Source organism: Panthera onca, chromosome B4 (genome assembly GCF_046562875.1).
Source record: "Panthera onca isolate mPanOnc1 chromosome B4, mPanOnc1 haplotype 2, whole genome shotgun sequence".
In the NCBI taxonomy this organism is placed as follows: domain Eukaryota; kingdom Metazoa; phylum Chordata; class Mammalia; order Carnivora; family Felidae; genus Panthera; species Panthera onca.
The window spans coordinates 134,770,363-134,794,722 of record NC_138345.1 but is presented as its reverse complement, the minus strand read 5'-3'; the positions used below and the strand labels follow the sequence as shown (position 1 = coordinate 134,794,722).

Genomic DNA, 24,360 nt, shown 5'->3' with positions numbered 1-24,360 from the left:
GAGCAAACAAGATCCTGGACTCAGGTCCTCTGTCTGCATTCCCTCCCTTCTGAATGAGGCTCTCTGCACAGTTCATCACCATACATTCATGTTTTAGTCCCCTGGTCTGGCACCTGAGTGAGCTGAGGAAGAGGGGAAGGGAAGGAAGCAGTGATGGGGCAGGAGACTAAGGAAAAGGGCTTCCCTTCATGAGTTCTCTCAAGAAACTGAGGGTGCCCCAACACCCAGTGTTTAGAAAGCTCCCCTGCGTCCTTCCACGTTGTCCAGAAAACATGGGTCTGTGCTGGGAGTCCCCCCCCATCCTTTCCCTCTGCAGCCCTGACCCAAGCAGAAGCCAGCACTCGTCTTCTAAGTAAGTCTTAGTGCCAAAGAATTTGAAAATGAAACTCGCAGAACAATGGAACAGCCAGAGGGCAGGGCCTAGCAGCCTCTTCAGCTCTGTCCCAGAAGAGCCGGACACCCCTCTTGGCATGCAGGAGGTGTTGGGGAATCAAGTCTCCAAGAATAGCCCTGACCCACATCGGAGCCAGCCCCCACTTTGTGAAACTGGACAGAAGCCAGGAGAAATCACTGCCTTCCCCGACCACATCCTCCTAGGGGTGCCAGAACCAACTGAGGCCCTGCCTCTGATCCCTTCACTGGGGGGCAGGTGTTGCTGCAGCCGGGGACCCTCCTTGGGTGGCCCAAGGCAAGGCAAAACGTTTTACATTTCTGGCTAGGTGAGGCTAGAGGTGAAAGGGTAGGTCCAGGCCCAGGGGAGCTTTGCACCTCAGATATACTGAAATCTGGGTTCCAGGCCACACCTGGTTCCTATCAGCCTCCACCTGCTGCCCAAAGCGCTCTTCCAATTCCAATTTACTTTCAAGTTGGGTTGCTTCAGGAAAGGAAGCCACATAACTCCCCTAACATCTAGGGCAGATGGGGGCTTAATTTAGAATCAGCAATTTCAGCCAACATTAGGGACATCTAGTTCAAACTCTCCTCCTTCTGATTATACCAATGGGAAACTGAGGCCCAGAGTGAGAAGAGAATTTGGCCAGGTCTCTGGGTGAGTCAGAAGTAAGATCACAAACACTGTAAACACATCTCACCCCCACTGGCCGCCTCTCTTTTGATAGCGGTGGGTCACAGGGAACAAACAAACATCTCAGTGGTGGTTCTACAACTGAGATTTTCTTTAAAAAAAAAAAAAAAAAAAAAAAGCCAAGCCGTTGCTTTGCTCCATAAAACATACATGAGGTTTGTAAAGGAAGACTGGGAACGGCCTGAGGCCTTGGCACCGCAAATCGTCCACCTTATCTCCAAATTAATTCTGGACCCTGGGTCCAGCCAGCCAGGCGTTGCAGCGTTTTAATGCCACCACAGGCGAAGGGGAACTGGCACTCGGTGAGTATGTATTTTACATGCGAGGTTGGTGGGCCTCCCAGCGCCTCGCTTTTTTTGCGGAGGAAACTGAGGAAGTTATCTGTTATCTAGAGAGCCTAAGTCATTCATCCAAGGGCACGCGGCGCTAAGGGGCGGAGGAGGCAAGTGAACCAGGCCTGCCGGGCCGAGGGCGCTTGGCGGTCAGGAGCTGCCCCCGTGCCCGGCCCCACTAAGCAGGTTGCCCGGAGGAGACCAGGCCCTTGCCCGCGGGCTCCCTCGGATGCCAAAGGCGCGATTCAGGCGTTGGAGGCTCTAGGGAACTCCAGAAATCCCAGGGAGAGATTCCGGGCCACCAACTCCCCAGAAAGTTGGCTCGCGGCCACTCCCCGGACGGCCCGGAGCCGCCGGCCAAGATGGCACTGTGCGAGCGGCGAGCTACACGCGCGGCGCCGGGCTGCTGCCTCGGGGGAACCCCGCGTGACCCCAGCCGCCAGGCTGGGGTCTCCGTGGCCCCGGCCCCACGCGCGCAGGCCTCGGCGCCGCCGCACGCGGGTGGGCACGCGCGCACCCGCCGGCCCCGCCCCCTGCCGCCCCGCCCCCGCCGCGCGCACCGCCCCGCCGCGCGCCCTCCCGCCCGCCCGCGCGCCGCGGCCCGGAGCCTCCCCATTGGCCGCGCGCCGTCACCTGACGCTCTGTTATTTCCTGTGTGTTGGGAGAATGGAGAGAAAAAACCCGGAGCCGAGCCGCTTTCGGCCCCTGCGAGGCGGCCGCGGCCTCCGCCGGGGGAGCCCGCCCTGAGGCGTGCCTGACCGGGGAGCGAGCGCGCGGGCCGGAGCGAGGCTCGAGGGGCCACGGCCCCGGCCCGCCCCGCCGCCGGCCCGGGCGCCCGAGCTGGAGGCGGCGGAGGCGCCCCCACCCCCACCTCGCGCAGCGCCGCCCGCCGCCGCCGCCGCCGCCGCCGCCGCTCCCTCCCCTCCCGCCCCCGGCCGAGGCCGAGGGACCGGGCGGGGGGCTCCCGCAGGTAACCGCCGCCCGGGCCTGAGGGGGAGGGGCAGGGGGCAGGGCTGAGGGGCTGGGGCCAGGCCGGGGCGTCCGGCCCCGGGGGCTGGGGGCAGAGGTCCTGGCCCGGCCGACCTGGGAGTGCTGAGCCCCCTCGACTCCGAGGCCAGGGCACCGGGTGCTGAGGGGAATGTCCCTGCCTGGCCCGACCGAGGAGCGCAGAGAGGAGCGGCCTGGCCTGGCCTGGCCTTCGGGTGCGGAGGGGCAGGGGCCCGGCCTGGCATCTGGGCGCTGAGGGGTCTCGGTCTGGCCTGAGAGTCCGGCAGGGCTTGGGCACCAGTCCTAGCCTGAGGGTGTCGCGGGAAGGTACCTGCTCGTCGCGGCCTCGGGTGCAAAGGCGGCGGGTGTGAGCGGGCGGCGCCCAGGGGTTCGCGGGGTCAGCGCCGCCCACCCCGAGACCCCTGGCAGCCCCCGGCGTCCCGCGGCGCTCGCCTCTCGGTGGCGGCTGGGGGCGAGGCCGGCGGGCGAGGGCTGGGCTTGGGACGGGAGCGGCACCGGGAGTCGGAGCGCGCCCTGCCGCGGGAGGGACGGGGGCCCGTTTATTGCCATGTGAACACCTGAAGCCATGTGGACGCAGCAGCTTCTCGCCTGTTGGGGGCGGAGGACAGGTACCGGCTGGCGGGGCGCAAGGTCCCGGCGCGGGGGGGGGGGGGGTTGGCGGGGAGCGGAGCGCGGGACACGCTTCCTGCGTGGGGTTTTGTACGCCTCCCCCGCCGCGGTGAGCGGGGCCGGTGTTTGATCCGGTAGTCCCGGGTGCGAGCGAGCGCCCGTTTGGGGGCCTGAGGCTGCAGCTCCTCGTCTCTTTTGGGGCGGGGGAGTGGTGGTGGCAGGAGAGTGGTCCATCCGGCCCAGCTCGCTCTGGCAGCGGCAGGAGGTGGAATGTCCCCCCTGCGCCGGGATGGGAGTGGAATTTAGTGTGTTCGGGGTGGGGAGGGGTGCCGAGGAGCGGTCGTTTTCCTGGGCCTGTGGGTGGGGATTATTGTCTGTTTTTGTGGTTGTGGATGCTAGCGCTGTCTGCCTGTCTGTAAGCGTCCCTTGAGTTTGCCCTTAGGGGACAGATCAGCGTTAGGACTTCCCCCCCCCCCGCCCCCCTTTTCCTCTTTGCTTTTTCTCCCCCTCCAAGATTAGATGACTCTGGTAACTGCTGTAAAATGGATGGAATTTTCGAGCTATTATCTAACAGGCAGATCTTTGAATGATAATTGGACCCTTATGTTAACAGCCTCAGTGAAGACTTTCATAAAACATCTTACTTAGGGTGGCAGCGGAACGTCTTACATGGTGGAATAAGAAGCTGCTCAGAAGTCCGACCTGGGAGACCAGGAATCTCCTTCCAGCTTTGCTCCCAAATAAACTGTAACCCTGGCCGAGTTACCTATCGTCTCAAGCCTTCAATTTCCTTATCTGTTAAATGAGGACTCCCTTCCAGGTCAAACACTACAGTGGTTTTGGGTAGGGTTTTATTTACTGTTGTTGTTTTTGGGTTGTTGTTGGGTTGTTTTGTTTTTTTTTTTTCCTCTTGGTTTGTTTTTGGTTTCCTATCTTGTGCTTTTGTTTAAGTCACAGGCAGCCTTCTTGAGAAATGCAGGATGTTTCTTACCTGGCCTTTAAGATCCTGTCCCACTTTTTAGTTTCCAGCCTCTTCCTTCTGCAACAGAGCATAAAACTTGGTTACAATGATAATTTTTCTTCAAATCTCAGATTCTGTTCTGTGCTTCTCAAAGTGTGTCGTATTATAGTCTGTGCTGAAGATGCCTTATGTTTTTTTGTCTTTGTGCAAAGAGAAGTTATCAGGAGAAAGATTTCAGAGAAAGTTTGACTACTTGGAGGTGTAGAGAATGCAGGTGTGTTTGGGGCTGTGTAAGTTGGTTGGCTCGAAGGAATTCCAGGATCTGTGTCTGCAGGGGATTGTGGAGGGACCTTACTTGAAATTCTTTGATGGGATGTTTGGCATTTGGCTAATTTTTGAAATTTCCAACCTCAGTACCCTCCGAGTAGGGATAAAGAGGAATTCCCTAATACCTCCTGTGAGATGGCGTGCTCGTGGGATTAACTGTCACCTGGGGGTGCACTAATTATTTGCATCCCCAATTTATTCCTTAATGGTAGCCGGATGCTTCCTCTCAGATGCTGCAGAACCCCAATTAGTTTCACTGATTTTATGGTGTGTGAGAGCCTTAGGCCATGCTTTTGACTACTTAGCCCTTCTAGACCATCCTCAGCCTTGGCCTTGTTGGTCTTACATTTCTGGTACTGTGATGCTGGAAGGACATGTGCCTGAAGTGGTGTAATATGTCCCCTGTCACTTTTTTATTCAGTCTGTACAGATTCACGAAGGGTCTTCTCAGCACTGGGAGGTGTGCTCCTAATGTTGACTCTGGAGATGGACTGGTAGAATTTTTCTCGTGTGTTAACACCACACCTGTCACACAATAGGCAGACACTTTTACATGGCTACACAGATTATTTGGAGTTTCTGAAAATAAATAATTTATTTTGTGTTGGTATTTGAAATATGACCTTGTGTTTGGTGTGGGATTTTACAAATCCTGGCTACTTAAGTTATAAGTAGTTTTCGTACTCACATGTGTTTACTTCTGCATTATAACTTACACTTAACAAGGAAAAGATTATTATAAAATTCTTACTCTGTAGAGTTAATTTGTGTGTGTGTGTGAGAGAGAGAGAGAGAGAAGGTTGCCAAGGGAGCAGGATGTTAGGAGACATGGGTTTTAGGTTCCATAACCTTTTCATGGTATACTTTTTTTTTTTAATTTCATGAAATGGAATGGAATGGAATGGAATTGAAATCATGTCTGTCTAGACCAAGAAATTAAACTTGGACTTCTGGTGAGTGTAGCTTGCTCTTCATATGGATAGGAAAGGACGCTAACATTTGAGTGGGCTTTTTGGTTGTTTTTTTAAATCCAGTGTGCTAGGTTCTGTCCAAGGTATTTCAACTTGTCTTGTAAAAATCTACCCAGCAGACCTGAGAAGTAAATGAGCTCTCTTTTTTCCTGAGAGGTCACGGCTAGTGAGGGTCAGAGAGCGGATGTGACTGTCCTCCCCTTGGCTCCAAAGCCTTTACTAGATCTGTTACAGCTCCTTGCCTGCTCAAGGCACATATCAGCTGGTGGTGGATTGGCCTTGGAATCCATACTTCATGCTTTGCCCATTCTTTTGTTTGTTTGTTTGTTTGTTTAACGTCTTATTTATTTTTTGAGAGAGAGCACCAGAGAGCACAAGCAGGGGAGGGGCAGAGAGAGAGGGGGACAGAGGATCCAGAGCAGGCTCAAGTGCTGACAGGCGGACAGCAGCGAGCCCAACGTGGGGCTCAAACCCACGAACCACAAGATCACGACCTGAGCTGAAGTCAGATGCTCAGTTGACTGAGACACCCAGGTACCCCTGTTTATTATTTATTTTTTTAAGTTATAACAAAATGGAAATCTGGGCTTGGGCAGAGTAGTGGAAAGCATGATTTTTGCAACCATGCCACTAAACCAGACTCTGGTTTAGTGACCCCCTGGGAGTTTTCTAAACTTTCACTTTCCCTGTACCTAGTCAATTTTATTAGTGTACCTGAGATATAATGTAAAAAATTTCTTTTTCTGGGCACCTGGGTGACTCGGTTGAGCGTCTGACTTCGGCTCAGGTCATGATCTCATGGTTCGTGAGTTCTAGCCCTGTGTCTGGTTGGCTGCTGTCAGCTCAGAGCCCGCTTCAGATCCTCTGTCCCCCTCTTTTTCTGTACCTCCCCCTCTCGCACTCTCTTTCTCAAACATTAAAAAAAAAAAAAGTCTCTCTTTCATTCCCAATTCTGCCATTCTATCTTGAGCTGGAAACTTCTTGTATCAGCTCAAAGAATGATACCACAGGTAAGGGGCTGTCTCTTTTCCGGTCTGTGCTACCGCACAGGAATCATACTATGTGGTGACCGCTCTGTTTGACCAGATGGGACTCAAAAGATACGGTTACAAAAGACAGTCCCCCATATGCCTTAAGCACTCTTCCTCATGGGTGCTTGTATTCAAGGCACCTTAGTGCTCATTAGATCTGTCTGGGGTTTCTCACTCTGGTGTGTTCATTTTCTTTTTGTGGAGGTAAAAGTAACAAAATAAAGCAAAAACAGTAAAAACCCTATTTATGTTGGAGTATAACCGTACACCAAAGTTACACATTTGAAATATAAGGAAGTCAAGGCTTTCATAGAGCATAATTTGGTTACATTGTACTTAGACTGGATGGCTTTTTTATTATTAGTTAGGCTGCTTAAAGTCCTCTTAATACCTGTGATGCCTGCAGTATGGGTGAAAAGGTTCTCATGGTGACAAACACAATCAGTACTTTCTGCGTTAGAGCTGTGTTTGCTTTGTAGGTAACGTGTGAAACCCAGCAGGAAGATCAACTAAAAAGTGACTTATTGGTTTATCTGTGGCTTGTTATCTGATGCTTCATTGTGGGGAAGTTAAGAAAGAGAAAACATTAGCTATAGGGGAAAATATCCTTATTGTCATGTGCACATGAGAGCTGTCCTGTAGGAAAGAGTGAAAGTTCATTGGAACACTTGAATGCCAGCCTGATGGGAAGGTGGTTTCCATGTTTGAACATCACATTCCTGAATGAGGACTGAAGCCCTCTGTGTATGTTCCAGTTTTCATTAACAGGTATTTATAGACACTTTTCTAAGCATGGGAGATGCCGTGGCGGGCAAAATAGAAAAGGAAACTGCTCTGAAGTTGGGCTGTAAACATTGACTAAATAAGAATGTCTGGAGGTGATAGCTACGAAGAGAACAAAAAGACATGATAGTGACTCAGGGTGTGCTAGTGAGAGTAGAAGATGTCCCCTCTTCTGAAGCCTTTTTTGCCAGCAGGGCAGTCAGACTTGATCTGTGGGATGGATGAAAATGGCATTAAACAAAGTAAATAATTTGCTTTAGCCCTGAGCATCTTGAGACGTTAATCCAAAGAATAGAAGTGGGTTGGTGGAAATCTTTCCTCTGTTTATATCTTCATGCTTTGTGAATGGGGACTTGGCTCAAAAGAACTTAGGATGGATCATTAGTGGTATCCTGTAAGGGGTAGGAAAGAAAGAAATGATCACCCTTTGTAAAGGGTAGTTGTTCTGATTAAAAAAAAAAAAAAGTAGAGATGTGTTATATTGATGAGTGCTAGGCATTATTAGAAACATCCTTTAGTTGTGTTTATGTTTCTTTGTTGGGAAATTGGATCGGGGGTGTTGTAATCATCATATTTTGTTAAAGCTTCCAACGAAGCCAGCAGATATCAGTGACATCTGTATACAGGGTACTTTGCTAGGTATTGCATCAGATCCCAAGTGACTGAATGGAACTTGGGTTGGGGGGCTGTTGAGGGCGACAAGGATAGCTCACAGTTGGGGGGGGGGGGTGGAGCGCTGGCAGGGAAGGAAAGAGTGCAGTTCAGACTGGCTGTTAACTTAATCATAGCCTGAAGGGTTCGTCCTGCCAGCCTTTCCCAGCTAGCCTGCCGCATCCTAGTACCTTCACTCACCCTTTCTACGCTCTCTAATTGTAGAATTCTACAGAGACCTGAAAGAATCCTAAGACATTAGCTAGTCTAGCTCTTTGGCTTTATAGCTCTGGAGAGATGCTGATGCTTTACACGGACAGAGTCAAGGCTGCGACCCTGTTCTTTGCCAGCTAAGCTAGTGTTCTTTTCCCCCGTAGCCCATGCCCTCACCAGAGGATTGATAGTTAACAGTTGCTCCTGAGTGGATAAAGAAAGGAAGCCTCTGGGTATTATTGTACCCACTTAGGAAAAAACCTGTGTAGTTCCGAATTTAAGTCAGGGCAAAGACAGTACATTTATCTCAAAAGCAGAGTATGGAAAATAAAGAATATCGTACCATCGTTAGTTTTCACACAAATACATAGTATTGGTTTCTCAGGCTCCACCGAGACATAATCTCATCCCGATCATGTCTTGGTCTGGAAAGGATGCCACCACGTTCTGCATTAGTTGTGAAGTTAGAGTAAGGCCCTTTAGAAGTAGTGAGGGGCGCCTGGGTGGCTCAGTAGGTTGAGCGTCCGACTTCGGCTCAGGTCATGATCTCGTGGTTGGTGGGTTCGAGCCCTGCGTCGGGCTCTGTGCTGACAGCCTGGAGCCTGCTTCGGATTCTGCGTCTCCCTCTCTCTCTGCCCCTCCCCTGCTCATGCTCTGTCTCTCTCCTTCAAAAATAAATTAAAAAAAAAAAAACATTAAAAAAATTAAAAAAAAATAGAAGTAGTGGGAAATTTCTGAAATGTGGCTAAATTAAGTTCTAAAATTAAAGAGTTAAAAAGCCCTAGGAGTCCTGTTTTTTGTTGTTTTTTTTTCCACCTTGAGACCCTGGTGTCATGGGAGATTTTGCTTCTACATTCAGAAGCACCCTCTGGGAGCCTGGAGATTATTCTGTGTGCCTGACGAGCAGGGATTCTTCCCTGGCATCTCCCTGACTTAGCGCTCTGGTGGGCCAGTGACCTGGGGGCAGCTTTTGTATACCTTTGGCAGGAATGTGAGAGGGCACTCCTGCTGTAAAGAGTCCACACGATGGGCACTTTATGGAGGCAGCAGAGCACGTGACAGAGGATGTGTGTCTTCTCTCTGGCTCCGTCACTTACTAGCAGTGACTTTGGGCATTTTGCCCTAGCCACAGTTTCTTCATCTGTAAAATGGAAATATACTTTCTCGGAGCTATTGGGAAAAGGAATGAAAATAGACAAAGTGTACGGTGGGGCGTACTATCTATAGATGCTACTCAGTGAATGGTAGCGGTCCATGACACCAACGTCGTGCTGTGTCAAGACGCTGGACTAGAGCAGGGCTGGTTCCTACTGAGTGTGTCCGGTTTAGAGTACACTCCCCTGTCTCACACCCGCCTGGCAGAGAAGGCACGGAAGCAGGGGCGTCAGACGTGCCCTGATGAAGGGAGTACAAGGGGCTCTACCAAGATGTGTAACCCTAACTTGAAAGGTCAGAAGCAGCTTCTCAGAAGAGGACCACTTACTTCCTCATCCACCCGCTTTTCTCTCATCTGTTCCTTCCCACTCTGCGGCTCCCTCCTTCTGCTTGACCGTCGGTGTTCTCTGGAGCCTCGTATTTTGGTGTGCCTTCTCCCTGGGTGCTCTCGGATATCCCCAGGTGCTCATGGTTATCCGTGAGCCGATTGATAAGTTCAGCCAGGTCTCTCCTGGACCCTCCAGCTCCGGCTTGACACCACTGCTTGTCTGTGTTACCGGTAACTTGAGCTTCCCAAGTCCAAAACTGAACACGTATTCCTTGAAAGCTCTTTGTCCTTCATCTGTCCCCTTCTCGGTAAGTAGCTTTACCGGCCCCCCATCTTCCCGGGTTAGCGACCTCCCTTTCTCTCACCACCCTCTACGTGTCCCCCATCGCCAAGTCAGTGCCGTTTCTGTACCGTGACTGGAGTCTGTCTGCTCTCCTGCCACTGCCCTCTGAGCCGCCATCATCTCCTACCTGGCACACTCCGATTGCCTCTCAGCGTGGCCTCTCCATTTCCGGTCCTGTTCGTGTCTCCTCTACTTTGCCTGGAATGGCCAAGGGTTGCCTTCTTTCCTCCACTTGAAAGCTTCACGGTTTCTCCTAGCGCTCGGAAGACAGTCCCAGCTCCTTCCCCTTTCTCACAAGGCCCTCGGTACCCTGGGCCCTGCCCGCCTCCCTGACCTCCCCTCCTTGCTGTCCCCCAGCCACATTCACTTTCAAGTCTCCCGAAGGCACCCAGCTCTTGACCACCTGAGGGACTTCTTTATATGCCACTTGCTCTGCCTCGAACACTCTGGCCAGGCCAGCCTTTTTCTCACCCTTCAGGATATTTGTTGAATGAATAAATAGCATGAGACAGGCGGCAAAGGGGATGATGGAATAAGGAGGAAAAGTGTCCTTAGAGTCCATCTGTAAAGGTCTAGCAAAGAGATACAGAAATGTGTTTGAAGAGCTGACAGACCGAGAGTTTGGTTGTGGCCCAGAACTCCACCTGTTCAAGCAGAACACTAGGAGTCAGGCGGCCACAAGGCACATCTAACGCTGATGAGAATATAAAGTGATGCCACCACTTTAGAAAACTCTTTGGAAGTTTCTTCAGAACCTGAATGTATGTCTACCCTGTGACCAAGCAGTTCCATTTCTAGGTCTTTATCCAAGAGAAATGCAAATACATGTTCACAGATAAGCCTTATACAAGAATGTTAATGTGAAGCAGCTTTATTCATGGTAGCCAGAAACTGCAGTGTCCAGCTGTCCATCAGTGGGAGAATGGATAAACAAACTGTTGCTTTCATGCAGTGGACGCTCAGCGGTAAAAAGGAACAAACCACCGAGACATGTAGTAAGGATGAGTCTCACAGGTATTAATGCTGAGTGAAAAACCAGGCACAAAAAAATACATAATGGATGATTCCATTTATAAGACCTTCTCGAACAGGCAAAAGTGGTCTGTGATACTAGAAATCAGATCAGTGGTTGCTTCTTGAGTGGAAGGGGATTGACTGGGAGGGGACAGGAGAGAACTTTGTAGAGTGATGGAAATATTCTGAGTCTTGATAGGCAGTCATCAAATCTGATTGAATCCATATACTGTATGTAATTTTACTGTGTGTAAATTATACCTACAAACAACCTAGGAATTGTCCTAGATTCCTTCCCCCGTCCCCCACTCTCAACATTTAATGTCCCAGCAAGTTCTGTTCACTTATGTCCAAAAAATATCCTGAATTTGTTTCCTCCTATCTCAAGCACTATCTCCTCTTGTCTGGACTGTATTTTAGCCTCCTGACTGCTGTTCTAACCCCCTATTTTTGGCCTCCTCCCAAACCATTTTTTCCACTTATCAGCTAAAGTGACCTTTAAAAATTCAAATTGGGTTATGTCAGTTGTCTTCCTACAATCCTCCAGTAGCTTTCCATTGCTTTCATGGTGGCCAGCTAGGGCCTGTCTGACCCCTGTCTCCCTGTGAGCCCATCTGCTGTGGCCACCTCCTTACTCTCTAAATTCCAGCCTTGTTGACCCCCCCCCCCCCCCCCCATTCTGAACACCTGAAGTTCATTTCTGCCTTAGGATCTTTACACTTGGCTCCTCCATCTGTTGGGAGCTCGCCACCTCACAGATCTGTGTGATACTTGTATGTCTTTCAGGTTCCGTTTAAAGGTTTCCTTTTCTGGGAGATTTTCTCTGACTGTCTCTGTCTAAAGTTGTGTCCCATCACATCACCCAGCTTGATTTTATTCATAGCTTTGATCAAGTCTGAAATTATTTTGGCCTTTTACTTATTTGTTTCCCTGTCTCCTCCCACTGGGATTAAGCTTGATTTGTTCACTGCTGTATTCTTTGTGTCTGTAGTGGTATTTGGCCCACGTGGGCCAGAAGTATTGACTAAGAGAAGGTTTTAGGGTGGTGATAATGAGAGAAGATCGTTTAGGAGGTCGGCCTGTGAGGCAGAAAAAGGGGCCAAGGAGAGTGAAGACTTTGGCCTTGGAAACTAGGTGATGGTGGCACCATTCGTTGAAATGAAAAGTGATGGAGAAAAGAAGATTGGGCCAGGGTATAAAGTGATGAATTTCGTTTTGGTCTTAAGTTTGAGGAGAGCATCAAGTGTTTGAGGCATGGATCTGACATTTAGGAGAAGGAACTGGTCTATAGACTAAGACTCAGAAGTTAGCACTTGTGGTCCAGCCCAGGAATAGATGAGATTGCTCTCAAGTGGTCAAGGGTGTGGGTATGTAGAGGCAGAGAAGCGGTTGCTTTTTCCCTGCCTGAGTGGTAAGCATCTCCCACCAGTAATGAGGACTTCATAGGGCTCAGCCCTTATGTAGGAGGTTTTGTAGTTTTAGGAGCACACCCCCACCCCCTCATCACTGCTAATAGTGACAAATGCTCAGAGAACAAAACTCCGAGGAATGTGAACATTTAAGGGAGTAGAGCACTGTTTCAAGAGCAGAGAGGATGCCACCGGACTGGTTTGGAGGAAAACCCAAAGAGCATGGCACGAAAACAGAAAGTGTTTCAGATCAGAGGTGGTAGCCGAGGTCACCAAGTGTCAGTTGGGAGGGGAGAGGATAAGTGAAGCCAGCTTGTTGTGTGTTCATGAGAAAGTGAGGTGGAGGGGCAGAGTAAGTTTGGGGTCGAATCTTCCTAAAATTTGGCTATTACAGGAAAGTGAAAAATAGCTGCAGAGGGAATCTGAGGTCCAGAGAAGACATTCTTTAACATGTATGAGAACCTTGAGCGAGCATAAATGGAGGTGGGAAGGAGCATCACTGGACAGTGTTGAAGATGCAGGAGGGCTTGCTGGACTGGGGACCTTCCTGGAGAACTCGGAGCCCACTGTGATCCTGGGGCATTGTTTCGATGGTAAGAATAGTACCTCCCGGAGGAGAGCAGAGGTGTGTGGGCAGGAAACTGATGGGCACGAAGGCTGGAAGGTAAGGAGCACTTTTCTGTGTGTTCTCTGCAGATCCTGCTGAGGGACAGGAGTGAGGTGGGGAGTCGGAAGCTTAAAGAGCGCAGGAAAGATTTGAGGAAACTGCTGTGGCAGGCAGATAGAGCTAACAGAGGAAACGGGAATCACAGGGGGAAGTAGAAAGTAGTTAAGATGAGCTTTCTACCTCCTGGGATTTGAGAGAAACTGATCAGACCTTTCCAATTCTCTGTCTAGTTTTACATTCCAATGACTCGGACTCAGCTTTTCCTGCCTTGTGTCTGGTGATCCCACTCCTTCCCCTTATGCCTCTGCCATTCCCATTCACTAGACCAGTAACTTGTAAATTATTCCAGACCTCTCATATTTTATTTAACCAGTACTCACGCAGCATTCATGGTTAGGTAGGTGGCAGTGTTCTAAGTGCTCTGTTGAAGCAGCAGGGTTAGGTGGGGGCACTCAGAATCCCTTGGAGCTGGGCTGCCCCAGGTTTGCAGAGGTGGCTGGGGCCCAGGTGGCCTGGCTGGGGCAGAAGAGTGAGACTCACCTCTCCCCATTTCAGTCTCAGCAACACTTGTCCATGCTCTCTTAACTTTGGGGTGTCGGTGCAAGATTTTTGCTGGAAAAACTGCAAAATGTTCTTGAACACCACTGTACCAGGTGGTAAGATCCTTGCAGTCAAGGCTGTGTTTTGTTTTATTTTATAACCCCAGCATCTGGCATTTTGCCTTGTCAGTGCATTGAGAGTGAATGTGCTGGCTTTGCCTTTGAGGCTGTGCTCTGGAACACCCTGTCTTTATCCTCCTCTGTCTTTATCCATATGTTACAGTTAATGTATGTCTACTTACAGTTGATGCAGAACGTGTCTATTTCACCACAAAATCGTGTATTCTTAGGTGGCCACCATGCCTTGATAATCTTAATTTCTTCATATCTCTTTTGCAGAGTAGGTATTAAAGTAATGTTAAATTTGGATTCCTTGTAGAAAACTTGAAAAGTATTCCTAAGAGTAACTCAAATGGTTTAAGAATGGGGAAGGAGGGCCTGGGTGGCTCAGTTTGTTGACTGACCAACTCTTGATTTCGTCTCAGGTCATGATCCTAGGGTTGTGGGATCAAGCCCCATACCAGGCTCTGTGCTGAGTGAGGAGCCTGCTTAAGATTCTTTCTCTCCATCTGCCTCTCTTCCCCCTGCACACTTGCGCACACTCTCTCTCCAATTAAAAAAATAAAAAATGAAAAAATAATGGGGAAAAAATCAGAGAAAATATCATCCAAATAACGGAGTTAATTTAGCCTGATCAAGTATTTTTTTTTAACTTTTTTTTTTAAGTTTATTTATTCTTGAGAGATAGAGACAGCATGAGCAAGGGAGGGGGAGAGAGAGGGGGAGACACAGAATTGGAAGCAGGCTCCAGGCTCTGAGCTGTCAGCACAGAGCCTGACGCGGGGCTCGAACCTACGAACAGCGAGATCATGACCCAAGCCGAAGCCGGACGCTTAACCGACTGAGCTACCCAGGCGCCCCCTGATCAAGTATTCTAAACAGTGAGTTAATGAAGGTTTTAGGGTGTGTTAAAGAGTGATGGTCAACTGTTTCTCAACTCTGAGAAGGAAAACAAACAATAGCAAATGAGGTCAGATGGAGTATGAGTGGCTTAGGTGAACAGACCGGATAACTCCCTGCCTTGTAAGGAACCCTGGGAGTTCCTCCTGGAGAGTTTTAGAACAAGTGGAATAGACTTACTTGTGTCTAGTAATCCCTACTTGATGGCAGAGGTGTGGCGAACATGCTCTCAAGATTTCTGCCAAATGGGGCGCCTGGGTGGCGCAGTCGGTTAAGCGTCCGACTTCAGCCAGGTCACGATCTCGCGGTCCGTGAGTTCGAGCCCCGCGTCAGGCTCTGGGCTGATGGCTCGGAGCCTGGAGCCTGTTTCCGATTCTGTGTCTCCCTCTCTCTGCCCCTCCCCCGTTCATGCTCTGTCTCTCTCTGTCCCAAAAATAAATAAAAAACGTTGAAAAAAAAAATTAAAAAAAAAAAAGATTTCTGCCAAATGGTTCCTGTAAACTCAACGTACTCGGGGTAGATGAACCTAAACAGATGTACAGGTACCTGCACATTAATGAACAGACATAAGCACAAATGTACACATTGCATCGACTTCAGTGCCTCTTGTTTTGTTTTTTTCCTGGTGGATATATAAGATTAAACATAATGGGAGTAGAATTTTCATCTTTTAGTAGAAGTCTTTGTGGGAGCAGATTTAAGTTCTTACATATTGAATAGGAGAAATTTGAGTTGGAAAGAAGGACATTGCAGCCTGCAGCATTTATTAAATGTTTCTTTCTAAAAAAAACATTAACTTTTTTTTTTTTTTTTTACATTGGCTAGCAGAGTGCTGAAAGTTGACTATCCCTAAAAATAAGGGACACAGAGACACAGGTCAAATGAAGCCTATAGGAATGAACCATCAGAGAAAATACAAGAAAAAGAAAATTCCTACTTCACTTCAGCCAAGATTGCTAAATATGTACCATGCTAGGAACCAGAAATGCAAAACAAATAAGACCTCTTCCTTTCCGGAATGCCATGTCTATAGAAGAGTCAGACATGGAAGCTTCCCACTTATAAAAGCTATGTGGGATCTATAAAGCTAAAATAGTGGTGTAGCCAAAGTTCTAGGAGAGAACTAGTGGGAGGCTTTACTTCTGCTTAAATATGGGAAGAATATCAGAGAAGGATATAGAGGAAGGGACAGACATATGAGCAGGACCCAGAAGGATGGAGAGGAGCATTCCAAGGGGAGGTCCTTCAAGAACCAAGGCTTGCAAGTATGTGGCGCATTACATGGAAAAGCTCAGGATCTTAGGGAGCCTGGAGATTACAGAGAAGGGATGTCAGAAGGGGCTGTGGGCTGAGAGTGAGGCCCTTGGTGATGGGACTTGAATCTGGCCCAGGGCACTGGATTCTCATAAATGGAACAAGGTTTTGTGAAGAGAGGTGTGCTATTGAGAGACAAGTGGGAAGGAGATGGGAGGGCTAATGAATTGATCATCTGTGCGTCTTCCTGTTCAGGTTTTCCCAAGGCTCTAGTATGCATGAGAAAGATCTGTAAAATTTAGCAACTGGTTGAAATAAATGGATTTACAGGAAATTTTGGCATCAGTCCACTTTGATTCTAGAACAGATCAACAAGGATATTCTATTTACCAAAAACTGGAATAAATAATACTAAATAAAAACTAACATAAATACTTTATATAAATAATAAATTCTAAGTGCCAGATGTTCTAAACGCTTGAAAAATAGTAACTTGCTTAATTCTTACAAAAATTCTTTGAGGTAGTATTATTATCTCCGTTGTTTAGATGAGGAAACTGTAATAGAGAGGTTGAGCTATTTCCTCCAAGGTTTCATCTAAAAAGTAGCAGAGCCACGGGGCTCCTGGGTGGCTCAGTCAGTTGAGCATTCGACTTAATTCAATTCAGGTCATGATCTCAGGGTTCGTGGGTTGGAGCCTCATGTCGGGCTCTGTGCTGACATCTCAGAGCCTGGAGCCTGCTTTGGATTCTGTGTCTCCCTGTCTCACAGTCCCCTACACCCTCTGTCCCTTTCTCTCTCTCTCTCTCTCTCTCTCTCTCTCTCTCTCTCTCTCAAAAATAAGCATAAAAATTTTTTTTTAAATAAATAAAAAGTAGGAAAGCCAGGATTTGGAACCGAGCATCCTGTCTCTGGACTCTGTGCCCTTAACCCGTACACAGTGCAATTCTGTGTTTAAATGAACTGGAAGAAAACTCTTGCAGAATAAGTTCATGACCCCTTTGAAGAGGAGTTTGGGTTTGGATTGTAGAAAAAGAGCAGCATGGAATCCAAGAATTGCCATCTGGGGACCTGCTTGTTAGAACATCATTTGTGTGAAGGCAGGGACTTTCTACTCTGAATCATATCCCCAGTGCCCAGAACAGTGCTTGGTATGTAGTTAGTGCTCAGCAAATAGTCTTTGTGTAGATTAATAAATAAATTTTGCTGCCAGCCCTCAAGGGAATATACCGTGGAGACTTCAGTTTTTTTCTCCCTTTGACTCACCGTTCGCGATCCCTTTCTGAATTAATGAGTTCCGTGAATTTATTGCTTGCTTGTTCTTATTGAACTTACCTTGCTCAGCTTTCAAAGGATGCCAGCTCAGTCTACTGTTTTGGGGATTTAAAAAAAATCAGCAACTTACTTTCAAAATCAAAATATTAGGTTTTAAGATTTTAGCAATCTTTGTAAATGTGATTTCTTTTGTTGATGCATTTGGCTTTTCATATGCCTGTGTTGAAGATGTAAACCTTGGAAATATTATTAAAGAGAATTAGGGGGCACCTGGGTGGCTCAGTCAGTTGAGCATCCGACTTCGGCTCAGGTCATGATCTCATGGTTTGTGAGTTCAAGCCCCATTTAGGGCTCTGTGCTGACAGCTCGGAGCCTGGAGCCTGCTTCAGATTCTATGTCTCCTTCTCTCTCTGCCCCTTCCCCACTCATGGTCTGTCTCTCTCTGTCTCTCAAAAATGGATAAACATTAAAAAAAAAAAAAAAAAAGAGAATTAGAAGTGCTGAATCACTCACTGTATTGCATACCTGAAACTAGTATGACACTGTGCATTAACTAACTGGATTTAAAATAAAAACTTAAGGGGCGCCTGGGTGGCTCAGTCGGTTGAGTGTCCGACTTCGGCGTCGGGTTCCGTGCTGACAGCTCGGAGCCTGGAGCCTGCTTCAGATTCTGTGTCTCCCTGTCTCTCTGCCCCTCCCCCGCTCATGCGCGCGCTCGCTCTCTCTCTCTCTCTCTCTCTCTCTCTCTGTCAAAAATAAATAAACATTTAAATAAAATAAAAACTTAAAAAAATAAAAAATAAAACACTAATATCTAAAAAACAAAAGAGAATTGGAAATGACTTCTAACTATAGTAGTTGAGATTATATATTTATGGAATCCTTAACAGACCAGGCATGTTTCCCTTTGTTTTGTTTTTTTGCCAGTATTCTTAATATTTGATACTGGTCTACCTGTATCTGCCACAGAAGTTCCCTCAGTGAATGAGTGGTTAGGAAATCTCTTCCAGGAGCCCAGTGGTGATACAACTCTGGAGATGTCTCTGCTAATGTAAAGCTTCAGCATCAACCATGTAGAAGTCATATATCTGATTTCATTAGCAAATTACTAGGTGATAATAAGTTCCTAAGGAGGAGGAGACTAATGTTTTCTATTTTAGTTCATTCTAAATTAAATCATTTGAGAATGGGAAAATGGGAAATACTGTCTCTTTTCATCTATAAATATTCAGACTTAGTTCTGTAAGCCAGTGTATTGTTTCTCTTGCTGACCTGATTCAGCTTATTAACATTTTATTTAAATACATACCTCATAATATTTTATTTTCTTTTAAGAATAAGATTTGACTCTACTACATTACAAATTTGAAAAAAATCCCGCTCTTCCTAGAGATGAAATGGTCATATGAAAATCGTTACTTTTGTTGAAATAGTTATACATGGAAATAATTCTATACGTTAGAGGAAAAAATGTCAAGAATGTTAGCATCGTATTTTAGTTTAACTTTTAGAACTGTCTTTTATTGGGGTGCACGGGTGGCTCAGTTGGTTGAGCATCAGCCCTTGATTATAGCTCAGGTCATGATCTCACGGTTTGTGGGATTGAGCCCGGGGTGGGGCTTTGTGCTGTCAGCGAAGCCTGTTTGGCTCTTCTCTCTTTGCCCCTCCCCCGCTCATTGTCTCTTTCTGTCAATATAAATAAACTTCAAAAAAACCCACAACTTTCTTTTATTGAAATGTATCTTTTTATTATGAAATTAGTGTGTGCTTATGGTATAAAAACAATACAGAGGTGTATAACCTTACTCTCCAGAGATCACCGTTCTTACAGTTTAGCGCGTATTTTTCCACATTTGTTTTTATTTTTTAAATTAAATTTTTTCTAATGTTTATTAATCTTTGACAGAGAGAGTGTGGGGGGATGGGGTGGTACGGGGGTCGGGGAGAGAGAATCCCAAGCAGGCTCTGCACTGTTAGTACAGAGCCAGACACAGGGCTCACTCTCTTGAACGGTGAGATCGTGATCTGAGCCAAAGTCAAGAGTCGGATGCTTAACCAGCTGAGCTACCCAGGCGCCCCTCTGCACTTGTTCTTAAAAATTGCCTTTATTTTTTAGAATGGTTTTAGGTTCACAGCAAAATTGAGAGCAAGGTACAGGGATTTCCTGTACACCTCCTTCCTACCCCTCCCACAGCCTCCCCCATTATCAACATCATCGACCAGAGTGGTGCATTTGTTAAAACTGTGAACCCAAATGACACATCATTGTCCCCCAAAGCCCATAGTTTATATTACAGTTCACTCTTGGTGTTATGCTGTTCTGTGGTTTTGGACAATTGAGTAATGACATGTGTCCTCCGTTACAGTATCATCCAGAGTAGTCTCACTGTTCTAAGAATCTTCTGTGCTCCGCCTCCTCATCCCTCCCTCTCCCCAACCCCTGGCAGCCACTAGTGTTTTTACGGTCTCTTGGTTTTGCCTTTTCTAGATGTCATATGGTTGGAATCATAGCATGTAGTCTTGTCAGATTGGCTTTTTTCACTTAGTTATATGCATTTAAGTTTCCTCCATGTTTTTTCATGGCTTGATAGCTCATTTCTTTTTATCACTGAATAATACAACTGTCTTCTTATGTGTAGATGAAGGTAGTTCTTAAGACTGTTTAATGAAATGTTCCCAGGTTTCTGTTATAGTTGATTCATATCCCAAAGACTTCTTGTATTCAACCATTTATGCCAAATTATTACCTAGTTTTTAGATAACAGCAGCAAAATAGTTTCTATGTCTATTAAGCCACTGATCTAATGGCTAACATTTATATATCCTTTACCAAGTGCACAGTATTTATATTCATTATTTTATTTAATTCTCACAAAAGAGCTTTATAAGGTTAGTACTTTATCTGTGAAATGGGGGTAAAGAAATATATTTAGGAGAGATTAGGTCATTTTCAAGAGGTCATTCAGTCATTACGTGATAGAATCCGGGCTTGAACCCAGCTCTTTGTGGCTCCAAAACCTGTTTCTCCCTTTTAATGTAAAATGTGTACCTTGTGAAAATGCATACTGCCTGGCTGCTTCCCTTCCTCACCCACCTGAGCTCAGGCAGCCCCCTTGCTCTCTGCCTCGCTCTCATCACAGCGTTTGTCTGACATGTTTGTCTTTTATCTCTTTCTTCCACTAAAATGTAAAGTCCATGGGATAGAAAGTGTCTCCTTCACCTTTGCAGGTCTGCTGCCTAGAGCTGTACTTGGTACACGGTAGGAGCTCACATATTCGTCTTAAGGAGTCTGTGCCATAGATCAGCCCATAAGATTTGCTTTTAATCACTTTTGTAGGACAGACTATTCTTTTCCTTTTTAGTTAGTGATTTAGGCGAAGGGGTTCAGAGAGGGGTCCCTTGAGAAGATGCTGAGGAACCAGCTGAGGAGGAGACAGGCTGCCATGGAAATAGAGATTGGAGGTAGTTTGAACAAAGGAGGTGCTGCTTGTCGGAGCCTCCTGAGGGTAACTCTTCCCCAGTTCTTGGTCCAGTCTCTAACCACTGCCAGGGTCAGCTCTTCCCCTGTCCTTCTCAGTTGTGTCCTGAATTAAAGGTGGGTGCCTTCCTTGTTGTTCAGGGTTCACGGTGGGTAGGATGCTGTCCTGCCTTTCCAGCCCCGTCTCCTGGTTTCCCTGTGTGTATCCTCTCCTGCGGCTTCTGTGTCCCCAATTCCATGCATGTGCCCATGCCTTCTTTGCCCCTTTCTGCCTCTGTCGAGATCTCTGTCTTTCAAGGCCTTTCTTTAATGCTCCTTCTTCCAGGAAACCTAACCCCCTCTTAACTGGGTGTTTCTCTCATGGAATTTTATAATTTTCTTGTGTACATTTAATCTTTGCTTTTTATTATATTCTTCAACGTGTTCTCGCCCTCCTTCCCCAGTCCTCTTTGAAGGCACGGATTATAGTGTCAACACTCCTTATGTTCTCTGTGGTGCATTGAATATGTGAGCCGACTGAGAATAGTTTTTGAAGTAGAGAAGAACAAAGGTAGACAAAAGACAGAATTAATGGCATTTAGTTTTGGCACAGGGAAGACTTGTTCTTCATCGAGGATTGTTTTGGTGGTCAGGAACCTTTTTGAAGAGAAGCTGAGTGTGGGGTGGGGTGGGTAAAGAATGAAGTGTATAGTGAGTGGGTCTGATCTGGAGGAGAAGCCAGGAAGCCAGGTGGAGAAATGACTAGATAGGAGCAGCACTCGTTTTTCGGAGTTCTGAGGTGAGTCCCAGGACTTGTCCTCAGGGTGTTCCGCAGTACAGTGAGGGAAACAGACATGTTAGATCAAAATTAGTGCATTATGAAAGTGTAGCCATAGAGAAGGGAAGGCGCTAGAAAACAGTGGTTGATTCTGGAAAAGTGTTTGGGGTAACAGCCAGTGACCTTAGCAAGATCGAGGTCCTGAGAAGGTGGGCAGAAAGGTTGGCATCATGCTGTAGGAAGCAGTCTTAGGGTTAAGACAGTGGTTCTGTCCCTCTTAAATGAGCATTGCAGAAGGTGTCACAAAGATATTTCAGGATGACGGTCATAAAAGGTTAGCTTTTAGTGTGTGAGCTTAGATTTATGGAGGGGGGAAGTAGGTCGTGGTTGAAAGAAACAATAGTGAATTTAGTGTTTGAAACTTCCATAGCAGCTTGTTCAGTGTTTCGCAGGTTTGCGGGGCTCGGGATTGAAAGTATTCAACTATTCAGTACAGGAGCCAGCAGTAGTGCAGATGAGGAGTGGGGGGAGATCAAGTCACAAATTGCTCACTCTTGGGTGTCCTGGGTTCTTTTAGACTGAGATGCCTCCTTTGGGTTTTAAGATTTTATTTTTAAGTAATCTCTGTACTCAACATGGGACTCAAACTGACAACCCCAAAATGAAGAGTCCCATGTCCCCCTCGACTGAGCCACCCAGGCGCCCCTTGTTTTCTTTTTTTAATTGATGTGAAGTTCACACAAAAGTAGCCATTTTAATACAATACATTATTAACCATGGTAACCATGCCGTATTAAGTCTCTAGAATTTATTCATCATACCACTGTTAAGTTTGTACGCTTTGACCAAAATTAACCGTTTTAAAGTGAACAGGAGGGTTCAGTGACATTTAGTACATTCATGACGTGCATCTGCAGCCTGTGTTTAGTTCCAAAAGATTTCCATCACACCCCAAAGAGACTCCATATCCCGTAAATAGTTAATCTCCTCCCCATGTCCCCCAGCCCGTGGCAGCTACCAATCTGCTTTCTGTCTGTCGATTGACCTATCGTGATGATTTCGTGTAAATGGAATCGAACAATATGTGGCCCCTTTTGCCTGGCTTCTGTCACTGAGCATGTTTTCGAGGTTCATCCACATTGTAGCATTTGTCAGTACTTTGTTTGAATACCTGTTTTCAGTTGTTAATAATAAGCTAATAAAGTATCAGTATCGGTTCAGTTAGAACAAGTATAGGACACTAACTGAGGTGTTTCCCCTGCTACTAACATTTCAGGTTAGTGGGATACATTTGCTACAGTCGATGAACCAATAGTGATACCACATTGTTGACTAAAATGCACGGTTCATATTTGAGCTCACTCTTTGTTGTACGTTCTGTAGACTTTGACAAAGACATAGTGTCATGTATCATCCAGAATAATTTCACTGTCTTAAAAGTTCCCTCTGCCCCACCTGTTCATCCCTTCTCCCCTCCCCTTGCATCCCTGGCAGCCTAGTATTTTTACTGTCTCTGTAGTTTCGTCCTTTTCAGAATATTATTTAGTTAGAATCATATAGTTATGTAGCCTTTTCAGACTCTGATCTTTTCACACAGCAGTGTGCATTTACGTTTATTCTGTGTCTTCTTGTGTGGCTTGATAGCTTGTATTTTTTGTCACTGAATAATATTTCATTGTATGGATGTACCCCAGTTTATATCCATTTTACCTGTTGAAGGACATTTCTATTGTTTACAGTTTTTGGCAATTGTAAACAAAGCTGTCAACGTTAATGTGCAAGTATTTATGTTTACAGAAGTTTCAACTCATTTGGGTAAACGTCTAGGAGCACTGCTGCTGGATTGTTTAGTAAGAATATTTTAGCTTTGTAAGAAATTCCCAAATGATCTTCCACAATGGATGTATATTAACTTCTTTTTTTTAAACTATAGTACAAATTTCCATTTTAACCATTTTTAAGTGTATATTTCACTAGCATCGATTACTCAGTGTTGTGAAACCACCACCACTGTCTCCGAAACCTTTTTATCACCCCCAAACAGAAACTAGGAAACTATTAAGCAATAACTACCTCTTCCCGCCTCACCCCACCCCCAGGCTGTAGTACCCCTAATCTATTTTCTCTATCTGATTTTGCCTGTTCTAGGTATCTCTTGTAAGTAAAATCATACAATATTTGTCCTTTTGCATCTGACATATTTCACTAATGTTTTCAGGGTTCATTCATGTCGTAGCAAATACCAGAACTTCCTTTCCTTTTTGTGATTGAATAATACTTCACTGTGTATATCACCTTTGATTCATCCATTCATCTGATGGACACTTGTGTTGTGTTTGCCTCTTGGCTGCTTTGAATAGTGCTGCAGTCAACATGGGCATCCAGGTATCTGTCTACGTCTCTGTTTCCAGTTCTTTGGGGTATACACGTGGAGTGAAATTGCTGGGTCCTATAGTAACTCTGTATAAATTTTTGTGGAAGTGCTACGTTGGCTTCCAAAGCCTCTGCACCATTTTACATTCACCACGGCAATGTGTGAGGGTTCTGATTTCTCCACATCCTGGCAACGCTTGTAATTTCCTGTTTCTTGATTATAGCCATCCAAATGCGTGTGAGGTGGGATCTCACTGTGGTTTCGATTTGCATTTCCCTAGTAATGTTGAGCATCTTTTCATGTGCTTATTAGCCATTTCAGTATCATTTTTTGAGAAATATCCATTGAAGTCCTTTGTTTATTTTTTAATTGCACTGTCTCTTTAGTGTTGAGTTGTAAGAGTTCTTTATATATTCTAGATACTAGACCCTTATCAGATATCAGATAGTGCTTTTCATTGTCTGGGAATTTGGAGTTCTTTTCTGCTAGTATCAATTGAACAAGTTAGTTTAGACACATTAGCTTAGATATGAATAAGCCTATGTGCAGGTTTGAACAATAGTGGAATCCCAGAAATAGAAGCAATTTTGAACAGTTTTGAAATTTGATGCCTATATTTTTATTTAGTCATTGTATTTTTTTCCCTGGTATCTTTGAAGCCTGTACAGCTCACAAGACTCATGAGATCTGGAAAAACCCAACATATGTAAAATATCGTAAACCACTTTATTCCTAAGACCGAGACATTTAGAGTTATGTGTTGAATCATGTCATGTT

The 24,360-nt window shown here is 46.2% G+C and overlaps 1 protein-coding gene across 7 annotated transcripts in view; it reads left to right on the top strand.

Moving 5' to 3' along the window:
• TCF20 (transcription factor 20) overlaps positions 1-24,360 on the top strand; it is a 110,740-nt gene that overhangs the window by 5,105 nt on the left and 81,275 nt on the right. The window contains exon 1 of one of the 7 annotated variants that reach the window (XM_060656187.3): positions 2,056-2,386. The exons of 4 other annotated variants lie outside the window; for them this stretch is intronic. The gene's annotated coding sequence lies outside the window, so the exon portion shown is untranslated. Of the gene's footprint in view, positions 1-2,055; positions 2,387-2,457; positions 2,619-2,969; positions 3,033-24,360 lie in introns of those variants that run through there. 2 more of the 7 variants (XM_078449384.2, XM_060656188.3) reach the window with 2 other exon arrangements.